The sequence below is a fragment of the Manis javanica genome, chromosome 10, assembly GCF_040802235.1.
Source record: "Manis javanica isolate MJ-LG chromosome 10, MJ_LKY, whole genome shotgun sequence".
Lineage (NCBI taxonomy): Eukaryota > Metazoa > Chordata > Mammalia > Pholidota > Manidae > Manis > Manis javanica.
The window spans coordinates 41964304-41976194 of NC_133165.1; positions in this window are offsets into that span (position 1 = coordinate 41964304).

Genomic DNA, 11891 nt, shown 5'->3' on the forward strand with positions numbered 1-11891 from the left:
AAACCAAGATCACCATGAAACAATTCCCTCATGCTACCTTTCACTCCTGTCTCTAACTCTAGCTAACCACTGATCTTTTCTCCATTTTCATAATTTTGTCATTTCAACAGTGTTATATGAATGGGACTATACAATATGTAACTTTCTGAGGCCCGAGTTTTTTTACCTCTCAGAATAATGTCCTGGAGATCCATCCAAGTTGTTGCATGTAGTTGAGTTCTTCCTTTTTATTGCTGAATAGTGTTCCACTGTATGGATGTACCACCATTAGTTTAGTCCATGAAAGGACACATAGAATGTTGTAGTTTGGAGCTATTTAAAATAAATCTGCTCTTAACATTTGTGCACAGGTTTTTACATGAACACAAAATTTCATTTCCCTGGGATAAATGTCCAGGAGTACTATTGCTGGGCTGGACGGTAAGAGTATGTTTTGTCAGAAACCACCAAACTATTTTCCTGAGTGGCTGTAGAATTCTACATTTCCACTAATATTGTTTCAGATATTCAGTTTCTTTACATCACTGACAGCACTTGATATTGTTGGTATTATTTTTTATAATTTTAGCCATTCTAGTGGGTGTGCAATAGAACCTCATCATGATTTTATTTCTCTTATGGCTGATGATATTGAACATCTTTTCCTGTGCTTATTTGCCTTCCATATATCTTCTTCTTTTGTATCAAATCAGTGTCTTAAATTTTGTACCTATCATGTATCTCCACAGTTGTAACAATTATTACGTATTGATCTTTGGAAAAGCAACTTATTCTAGTAAAATTGTTTTCTGATGCCATGTTCTTATTATATTTATTGGATTCATTTTGTCCAGTGTTTATCAAGACTAGTTCCTTTTACTTCTTTTTAATATTTATTTAAACATTTTTAAATTGTGGTAAAATATACGTAACAAAACTTACCATTTCGACCATTCTAAAGTGTATACAGTTTAATTGCATTAATTATATTAACAATGTTATGCAATCATTCCCATTACCCATTTCTTTTCCATCATCCCTAACAGAACTATGTACCATTAAACAATAACTGCATTCCCTGACCCCAACCCTGTGCCCAGCCCCTTGTAAACTCTATTCTACTTCTTGTCTCTCCTGAGACCACACTCACTGGCAGCTACTTCACTGCTGTTCTTGAACAGGTAGGGTAGAGGTGCCAAGGTGAGTGAGTAGGGGGCCAACTTTGAAGATGCTGGGAGATTGGGACACATCTCATCTGAGTACTTTTCTTCTAGCTCAATCTCAGAGTCTGAGGAATTGGCTCCAGAACTTCCACCCAGTCCAGCCCCAAAGAGAAAGAAGACGTGGCAAAAAGCAGCAGCTGCTCCGAGCACACCACCCTGCACCTAGCAGGTGCTCAGAGCCATGTCTTTGTCACCTCAGTTTAACCTCGGGTCCTTGGTCCCGGGCAGCACTTTTGTTTTAAAAGGGTATGTTCTTTTTATTACAGGAAGGAACTGGTAATCCTGTTTCTCCAGCTAGAAATACGTGGATTTCTTTGTCCTTTGAGTCCCTTCCCTGAGTCATATGCATGCTGATGAGAGAATTCTGCTGCTCAAAGAAATAAAAGGCAGGACATTGTCTACAATAGGTCACAGTTTTTTTAATTCTTAATGACACAAGCAAGGAGAAAAATGTGACATCCATACTAAAAATTCCAACTAGACTCACAGGAATTAAGTTTTTAATGGAAAGTCCCAGCCTCCCATTCTTGTCCAGTGCATGCACACATCCACACACACTCACACTCACACTCAGGTTGGGCCAGGACACCCTTTCCTGGAAGCTCCTGGACCAGCCATCCTGCCTGCAGACTGAGGTAAACTAGCTCTGAGTACTAAGCTAAGAGGCTCTGCCTTATGTAGGGTATAACCAGAAGCTTGATTGCTAGACCTGCGTCCCACTCCCACCACTCTGACCCTATCAGGTATTTGGAACTTGAGGTTCATGCCCCTCCTCAGTGCCAGAGTCTTAGGTACAGATGGTTCTTGGTGCTAGGAGGAGTCATCCCCACCACAAAACAGTCCCCCTGAGTCATAAAGTGGGGGTGGGGGACACTAGTAACATCTATACCACATTATTTATAAAATAAGAATGACACTTTATGTGTGTCCAGAAGGAGATCTAGTCCCTGAGGAAAGCTGCCAGGGACAGCATTCGGGCCTCTTCACACAGGCATAACTAGGAATATAGCTAATTCCTAGTCAGTAGCATTTGTACTTAACCACCTCAATGAACTAGGCTTGAAGGAATTTAAAAGGCAATTTAGCTTAAATACAAAAATAAATTTATATTTTGTTTAAAATGTTTAAATATTCTTTTTAAATTTAGACACACACATTCGTATTTCTCCCAAAGAGGTTGGGCATGGCAGCACAGCTCCTGGGCCCGGGATGTGTGGTTTTGGAATAATGGAAGAATGGGGAAGGCCCTATAGGGAAAAAAAAAAACCAAGGATTTTTTTTTTCATTTATCTAAAAATGTCTTTATTTTACTTTTATACCCGACTGATAATTTTTTTTGAGAGGGCATCTCTCATATTTATTGATCAAATGGTTGTTAACAACAATAAAATTCTGTATAGGGGGGTCAATGCTCAATGCACAATCATTAATCCATCTCAAGCTTAATTCTCGTCAGTCTCCAATCTTCTGAAGCATAACGAACAAGTTCTTACATGGTGAACGAATTCTTACATAGTGAATAAGTTCTTACATGGGGAATACTACAAGGGCATTCATCACAGAAACTTTTGTTTTTGATCACGCATTATGAATTATAAACAATCAGGTCAGATATGAATATTCGTTTGATTTTTATACTTGATTTATATGTGGATCCCAGATTTTTCCCTTTATTATTATTATTATTTCTATTTTTAATAAAATGCGGAAGTGGTAGGTAGATGCAAGATAAAGGTAGAAAACATAGTTTAGTGCTGTAAGAGGGCAAATGTAGATGATCAGGTGTGTGCCTATAGACTAAGTATTAATCCAAGCTAGACAAGGGCAGCAAAACATCCACGGATGCAGAAGATTTCTCTCAAAGCAGGGGGGGTGAGGTTCTGAGCCTCACCTCTGTTGATCCCCAAATTCTCACCTGATGGCCCCCCTGCGACTGTGCCTGTCTTAGGTTGTTCCTCCCTTGAGGAATCTTACCCGTCTCTGGCTAACCAGTCATCTTCCGGGGCCATACAGGGAGATTGTAAAGTTGGTAAGTGAGAGAGAAGCCATATTGTTTGAAAAGGTTAGCTTTTTACTTCTTTGCAGATTTATGCCCTGTGGCTTCTATGCCCAGCACTTGTCTCGAGGTATCTTTACCACCTGGAGGAATTATGATGCTCGGTAAATTCGATATGAGGCACGAATTCTATTTAAGGGTTGTAATTAGGAAGGAAGAAGAAAAGCTATAGAGGTAGCATATGGAAGAAAACATGGGAGGATTGATTATTTCTTTGCCATATCTTCTTGTAGAGTACCTTCAGCATGTATAGGTTTTAAACTACTAACTACCTAACTACCTTGCACACACATATTAACATAATAGGAATATGGTGACATAAACTAAGCAAATCTATAATTACCAGACCTCTCCAGTGAAGCTAAGAAAACCAGTTAGGCACCCTAGGCATTTGTGAGAATTTATCTATGATATGATGGATATTGTCCAACTGTACTTGAACAGTCTGAGAGAAATCAGACAAATTAAAGAAACCCATTTCTGGGATCTGTTCACATCCCATATGTTCTTTTAATGGTAGATAGTCTATAGTCGTAAGATTTTGGAGCACTACAACTTGCACCCCTCCCAACTCCTGGTTGAGTTCCAACAGTACAGATCCACTCAAATTTGTTGTCTCACTGTATGCACATGCCAGCCTAGACATCTCCCTCCTCATTCCAGTGGCAAGTCCAGGAAACGGTGGGATGGACGCAGCCACACCCACAGCATCGCCCGGATCCCTGTGGAGGCTTTTTGATGATCATCCCCCGACACAAGTCCTCCAACGAGTGCTGATGCCAGAACCTCATCCTCATATCGTATCTTAGTTCATTTTCTGGGTAGCCAAGCTAGGCCTTGATCTTCTGCATAAAAAGGAACAGAACCTTTGCCCAAACTTTGACATGCCCTCTATACCAGTGTGTAGAACTCATTGGAGGTCAGCACATAGGAACTGCTTTTTTTGTTATTATTATTTATTTTTATTTTTATTTTTATGTTATTTTTATTAAGAGAAAGGAATATTACCAGAAAAGAGTACCTCCATAGCCAATCATCTGACACCCTTTAAGTGATCAAAATTAAGGATATTTAAAGCATGCGTTAATCTTTGATTTACCAATAATTTTATTCTATCAAGGAATAATCCCCCTTTTCTTTCTTTCTTTCTTTTTTTTCCTTTTTTTTAAATCTTTAATCTACACTTACTTGAAGAATACTATGTTTACTATGCTCTCCCCTATACCAAGTACCCCCTAAAAACCACATTACAGTCACTGTCTATCAGCATAGCAAAATGTTGTAGAATCACTACTTCTCCTCTCTGTGTTGTACAGCCCTCCCTCCCCTTTCTCCCTCCCACCAATGCATGCTAATCTTAATACCCCCCTTCTTCTTCCCCCTCCTTATCCCTCCCTGCTCACCCATCCTCCCCAGATCCTTTCCCTTTGGTACCTGTCAGTCCATTTTTGGATTCTGTAATTCCGCTGCTGTTTTGTTCCTTCAGTTTTTCCTTTGTTCTTAAACTCCTCAGATGAGTGAAATCATTTGGTATTTCTCTTTCTCCGCTTGGCTTATTTCACTGAGCATAATACTCTCCAGCTACATACATGTTGCTGCAAATGGTAGGATTTGCCCTATTCTTATGGTTGAGTAGTATTCCATTGTGTATATGTACCACATCTTCTTTATCCATTCATCCACTGATGGACATTTAGGTTGCTACCAATTTTTGCCTATTGTAAATAGTGCTGCGATAAACATAGGGGTGCATCTGTCTTTCTCAAACTTGATTGCTGCATTCTTAGGGTAAATTCCTAGGAGTGGAATTCCTGGGTCAAATGGTAGGTCTGTTTTGAGCATTTTGATGAACCTCCATACTGCTTTCCACAATGGTTGGACTAATTTACATTCCCAACAGCAGTGTAGGAGGGTTCCCCTTTCTCCACAGCCTTGCCAACATTTGTTGTTGTTTGTCTTTTGCATGGCAGCCATCCTTACTGGTGTGAGGTGATACCTCGTAGTTTTAATTTGCATTTCTCTGATAATTAGCGATGTGGAGCATCTTTTCATGTGTCTGTTGGTCATCTGCATTTCTTTTTTAGAGAACTGTCTGTTCAGTTCCCCTGCCCATTTTTTAATTGGGTTATTTGTTTTTTGTTTGTTGAGGCGTGTGAGCTCTTTATATATTCTGGACGTCAAGCATTTATTGGATGTGTCATTTTCAAATATATTCTCCCATACTGTAGGGTTCCTTTTTGTTCTATTGATGGTGTCTTTCGCTGTACAGAAGCTTTTCAGCTTAATGTAATCCCACTTGCTCATTTTTGCTGTTGTTTTCCTTGCCCGGGGAGATATGTTCAAGAAGAGGTCACTCATGTTTATGTTTAAGAGGTTTTTGCCTATATTTTTTTCAAAGAGTTTAATGGTTTCATGACTTACATTCAGGTCTTTGATCCATTTTGAGTTTACCATTGTATATGGGGTTAGACAATGGTCCAGTTTCATTCTCCTACATGTAGCTGTCAGTTTTGCCAGCACCATCTGTTGAAGAGACTGTCATTTTGCCATTGTATGTCCATGGCTCCTTTATCAAATATTAATTGACCATATATGTTTGGGTTAATTTCTGGAGTCTCTAATCTGTTCCACTGGTCTGTGGCTCTGTTCTTATGCCAGTACCAAATTGTCTTGATTACTGTGGCTTTGTAGTAGAGTTTTAAGTTGGGGGGTGAGATCCCCTGCCACTTTGTTCTTTTTTTTCAGGATTGCTTTGGCTATTCGGGGTCTTTGGTGTTTCCATATGAATTTCTGAATTATTTGTTCCAATTCATTGAAGAATGTTGCTGGTAATTTGATAGGGATTGCATCAAATCTGTTTATTGCTTTGGGCAGGATGGCCATTTTGACGATATTAATTCTTCCTAGCCATGAGCAGGGGATGAGTTTCCATTTGTTAGTGTACCCTTTAATTTCTCTTAAGAGTGACTTGTAGTTTTCAGGGCATAGGTATTTCACTTCTTTGGTTAGGTTTATTCCTAGGTATTTTATTCTTTTTGATGCAATTGTGAATGGAATGGTTTTCCTGATTTCTCTTTCTATTGGTTCATTGTTAGTGTATAGGAAGGCTACAGATTTCTGTGTGTTAATTTTGTATCCTGCAACTTTGCTGTATTCCGATATCAGTTCTAGTAGTTTTGGAGTGGAGTCTTTAGGGTTTTTTATGTACAGTATCATATCATCTGCAAATAGTGACAGTTTAACTTCTTCTTTACCAATATGGATTCCTTGTATTTCTTTGTTTTGTCTGATTGCTGTGGCTAGGACCTCCAGCACTATGTTAAATAACAGTGGTGAGAGTGGGCATCCCGGTCTGGTTCCCGATCTCAGAGGAAATGCTTTCAGCTTCTCGCTGTTCAGTATAATGTTGGCTGTGGGTTTATCATATACGGCCTTTATTATGTTGAGGTATTTGCCCTCTATTCCCATTTTGCTGAGAGTTTTTATCATGAATGGATGTTGAATTTTGTCAAATGCTTTTTCAGCATCTATGGAGATGATCATGTGGTTTTTGTCTTTATTTTTGTTGATGTGGTGGATGACGTTGATGGATTTTCGAATGTTGTACCATCCTTGCATCCCTGGGATGAATCTCACTTGGTCATGGTCTATGATCCTTTTGATATACTGTTGAATTCTGTTTGCTAATATTTTATTGAGTATTTTTGCATCTACATTCATCAGGGATATTGGTCTGTAATTTTCTTTTTTGCTGGGGTCTTTGCCTGGTTTTGGTATTAGGGTGATGTTGGCTTCATAGAATGAGTTTGGGAGTATTCCCTCCTCTTCTATTTTTTGGAACACTTTAAGGAGAATGGGTATTATCTCTTCTCTGTGTGGCTGATAAAATTCCGAGGTAAATCCGTCCGGCCCCGGGGTTTTGTTCTTGGGTAGTTTTTTGATTACCGTTTCAATTTCTTTGCTCGTAATTGGTTTGTTTAACTTTTGTGTTTCTTCCTTGGGTAGTCTTGGGAGGTTGTGTTTTTCTAGGAAGTTGTCCATTTCTTCTAGGTTTTCCAGCTTGTTGGCATATAGGTTTTCATAGTAGTCTTTAATAATTCTTTGTATTTCTGTGGAGTTTGTAGTGATTATTCCATTCTCATTTCTGATGGTGTTGATTTGTGTTGATTCTCTTTTTCTCTTAATAAGTTTGGCTAGAGGCTTATCTATTTTGTTTATTTTCTCAAAGAACCAACTATTGGTTTCATTGATTTATTCTATTGTTTTATACTTCTCAATTTTATTTCTTCTCTGATCTTTATTATGTCCCTCCTTCTGCTGACTTTAGGCCTCATTTGTTCTTCTTTTTCCAGTTTTGATCATTGTGATGTAGGACTATTCATTTGGAATTGTTCTTCCTTCTTCAAGTGTGCCTGGATCACTATATACTTTCCTCTTAAGACTGCTTTCGCTGCATCCCACAGAAGTTGGGGCTTTGTGTTGTTGTTACTTGTTTCTATATATTCCTTGATCTCTATTTTGATTTGTTCATTGATCGATTGATTATTTAGAAGCATGTTGTTAAGCCTCCATGTGTTTGTGAGCCTTTTTGTTTTCTTTGTAGAATTTATTTCTAGTTTTATACCGTTGTGGTCTGAAAATTGGTTGGTAGAATTTCAATATTTTGGAATTTACTGAGGCTCCTTTTGTGAGCTAGTATGTGATCTCTTCTGGAGAATGTTCCATGTGCACTTGAGAAGAATGTATATCCTGTTGCTTTTGGATGTAGAGTTCTATAGATGTCTATTAGGTCCATCTGTTCTAGTGTGTTGTTCAGTGCCTGTGTGTCCTTACTTATTTTCTGCCCAGTGGATCTATCCTTTGGGGTGAGTGGTGTGTTGAAGTCTCCTAAAATGAATGCATTGCAGTCTATTTCCCTCTTTAGTTTTGATAGTATTTGTGTCACAAATGCTGGTGATCCTGTGTTGGGTGCATATATATTTAGAATGGTTATATCCTCTTCTTGGACTGAGCCCTTTATCATTATGTAGTGTCCTTCTTTATCTCTTGTTACTTTCTTTGTTTTGAAGTCTATTTGGTCTGATATTAGTACTGCAACCCCTGCTTTCTTTTAACTGTTGTTTGCTTGAAATATGTTTTTCCATCCCTTGACTATTAGTCTGTGCATGTCTTTGGGCTTGAGGTGAGTTTCTTGTAAGCAGCATATGGATGGGTCTTGCTTTTTTATCCATTCTATTACTCTGTGTCTTTTGATTGGTGCATTAAATCCATTTACATTTAGGGTGACTATTGAGAGATATGTACTTATTGCCATTGCAGGCTTTAGATTCGTGGTTACCAAATGTTCAAGGTTAGCTTCTTTAGTATCTTACTGCCTAACTTAGCTCGCTTATTGAGCTGTTATATACACTGTCTGGAGATTCTTTTCATCTCTCCCTTCTTATTCCTTCTCCTCCATTCTTCATATGTTGTGTGTTTTGTTCTGTGCTCGTTTTAGGAGTGCTCCCATCTAGAGCAGTCCCTGTAAGATGCCCTGTAGAGGTGGTTTGTGGGAAGCAAATTCCCTCAGCTTTTGCTTGTCTGGGAATTGTTTAATCCCGCCATCATATTTAAATGATAGTTATGCTGGATACAGTATCCTTGGTTCAAGGCCCTTCTGTTTCATTGCATTAAATATATCATGCCATTCTCTTCTGGCCTGTAGGGTTTCTGTCGAGAGTCTGATGTTAGCCTGATGGGTTTTCCTTTATAGGTGACCTTTTTCTCTCTAGCTGCCTTTAAAACTCTTTCCTTGTCCTTGATCCTTGCCATTTTAATTATTATGTGTCTTGGTGTTGTCCTCCTTGGATCCTTTCTGTTGGGGGTTCTGTGTATTTCCATGGTCTGTTTGATTATTTCTTCCCCCAGTTTCAGGAAGTTTTCAGCAATTATTTCTTCAAAGAGATTTTCTATCCCTTTTCCTCTCTCTTCTTCTTCTGGTACCCCTATAATACGAATATTATTCCTTTTGGATTGGTCACATAATTCTCTTAGTGTTGTTTCGTTCCTGGAGATCCTTTTATCTCTCTCTATGTCAGCTTCTATACGTTCCTGTTCTCTGGTTTCTAGTCCTTCAATGGCCTCTTGCATCTTATCCATTCTGCTTATAAATTCTTCCAGGGTTTGTTTCACTTCTGTGATCTCCTGACATCTGTGATCTCCCTCCGGACTTCATCCCATTGCTCTTGCATTTTTCTCTGCATCTCCGTCAGCATGTTCATGATTTTTATTTTGAATTCTTTTTCAAGAAGACTGGTTAGGTCTGTCTCCTTCTCAGGTGTTGTCTCTGTGATCTTTGTCTGCCTATAGTTTTGCCTTTTCATGATGATAGAGATAGTTTGCAGAGCTGGTACGAGTGACCGCTGGAAGAGCTTCCCTTCTTGTTGGTTTGTGGCCTTCCTCTCCTGGGAGAATAGCGACCTCTAGTGGCTTATGCTTTGCAGCTGCATGCAGACAGGGCTTCAGCTACCTGTTCGGTTGGTTTGGAGTTTATCTCCACTGTTGCTGTGGGCGTGGCCTGTTTGGGGCTGCTTCTCCAAAATGGTGGAGCCCCATTGGAGGGGGAGCGGCCGAGAGGCTATTTATCTCCGTAAAGGGCCTCTGTGCTCTCTGTTGCCCAGTGGGTTAGAGTGCCCAGAGATCCCCAGATTCCCTGCCTCTGGGCTGTGTCCTGTCCAGCCCCTTTAAGACTTCCAAAAAGCACTCTCCAAACCAAAACAACAACAGCAACAAAGAAAGAGAGAAAAAAAAAAAAGGGGGGGGGGGAAACGCACGATTTTCTTTGTCATCAGGCGCCGGTCTCAGGCACCCGCTAACCTGTCTTGCTGCCCTGTTTCCCTGGTATTGGGGTCCCTGTCCCTTTAAGGCTTCCAAAAAGCACTTGCCAAAAAAAAAAGGGAAAAACACGCGATTTTCTTTGTCCTCAGGCACCAGTCTCAGGCACCCGCTCACCGGTCTTGCTCCCTGTTTCGCTAGTATTGAGGTCCCTGTCCCTTTAAGGCTTCCAGAAAGCACTCGCCAAAAAAAACAACAAAAAAAAACCGCTCCCATTTCTTTGTTCTCCAGCATCAGCCTCAGGCACCCGCTCATCGGTCCTGCCGCCCTGTTTCTCTAGTATCGAGGACCCCACGTATGCACTGTGTCTGCGTTCTGGTCCGGAATTCTGGGGCTGGGTGTTCAGCAGTCCTGCGCTCTCTTTCCCTCCCTGCTGACTCCTCTCCACCCACCAGGGGCCAGGGGGAGGGGTGCTTGGGTCCCGCAGGGCTGGGGCTTGTATCTTGCCCCCTTCGCGAGGTGTTGGGTTCTCGCAGGTGTGGATGTGTTCTGGATGTTGTCCTGTGTCCTCTGGTCTCTATTTTAGGAAGGGTTGTCTTTGTTATATTTTCACAGATATATGTGGTTTTGGGAGGAGATTTCTGCTGCTCTACTCACGCCACCATCCTGGCTCCTTAAGGATTTTTAAGTGTGGTTTTCTAACACATACTCGGGGCAATTGGCCTACAGTGAGTTCAGGTAGGTGGGAGCAACAGCAGAGGGAAAAGGTCTTTGCTTCCCCTCTGTCCCATTCTCCTGGGCTGCCAGCCCTTAAAGTCAAACACCATTTAATAGCTGTAAAGTGGTGCTACTTTCCACATTCAATTCTAGGCACCAGAAACCTGACACAGTTAAGTCTGGCATTACCAACATGCCACCACTCATACAATTTGATTCTTCCTCCAAACTCAATTCAAAGAGCAATAGACATCAGCATCAGACAAAGTAACAGGACAAAGCTTTACAATACAGAGAGGCAGCTGAGCCTGGTGAGGCCAGTAGGCAAGGTGGGCCAGGTGGCAGCTGAAAGTGGTGGTGGGCACCCTGCGTGCCCCAAGGGCTTCCAGCCTTGGATCAAGGCATCTGCCCAGGATCTGCCAGGCTAACAGTCTCGAGCCACCAAGCTTTTAGGGGCTAAACTGGCAGAGGGTTGGGGACAAAACACTGACGTGGACTTGGCAGGAGGAAGCAGAACAGCACAGGTGGTACCACCCACAGGGGTCTCCAAGGCAAACCCAGATTCAAAATCATTTAAAAAGAGATCCTGCAAGGACCCAGTGAGAGGCAGAGCAGCAAGAAATGGGGAAACAAAAGTCCCCTTAAGAGACGAGAGGACAACTAGTTGCTGGCCAAGCATGGTAAAACTTTAGGGACAACCCACTTCCCTGACCCCATCAGATGCACACGAGGGCTGCTGCAGGTGGGCCAGGGCTGGACCCGCCACCCTCCAGCGAAGACGGCTCTGGCAGGTGGGGAGAGGGAGGCCATTTATATACTGAGTTGGGGAAGTAAAGTGGACCATATTACAGATGTTTCTTGATTCTTTCCAGCCTCACCAGTGGAACCATTCAAGAAAGGTATCAATCAGGCTTCTGCTCTGCCACATCCTGCCTCCCCTCCTGCAGAAAGCCTGAGGCTCTGCTTCCTCCAGGAGAGGGCAATGGCCTCTAGGGCTGCCTCTCCCTCCCTGCAAGCTGAAGCCAGAGATATGCTATGGTCAGTTTGCTTTATGGAACAGGTCAGAGGCTTTTCCCAGGAGGAGCTGAAGTCTGGATTTGGGT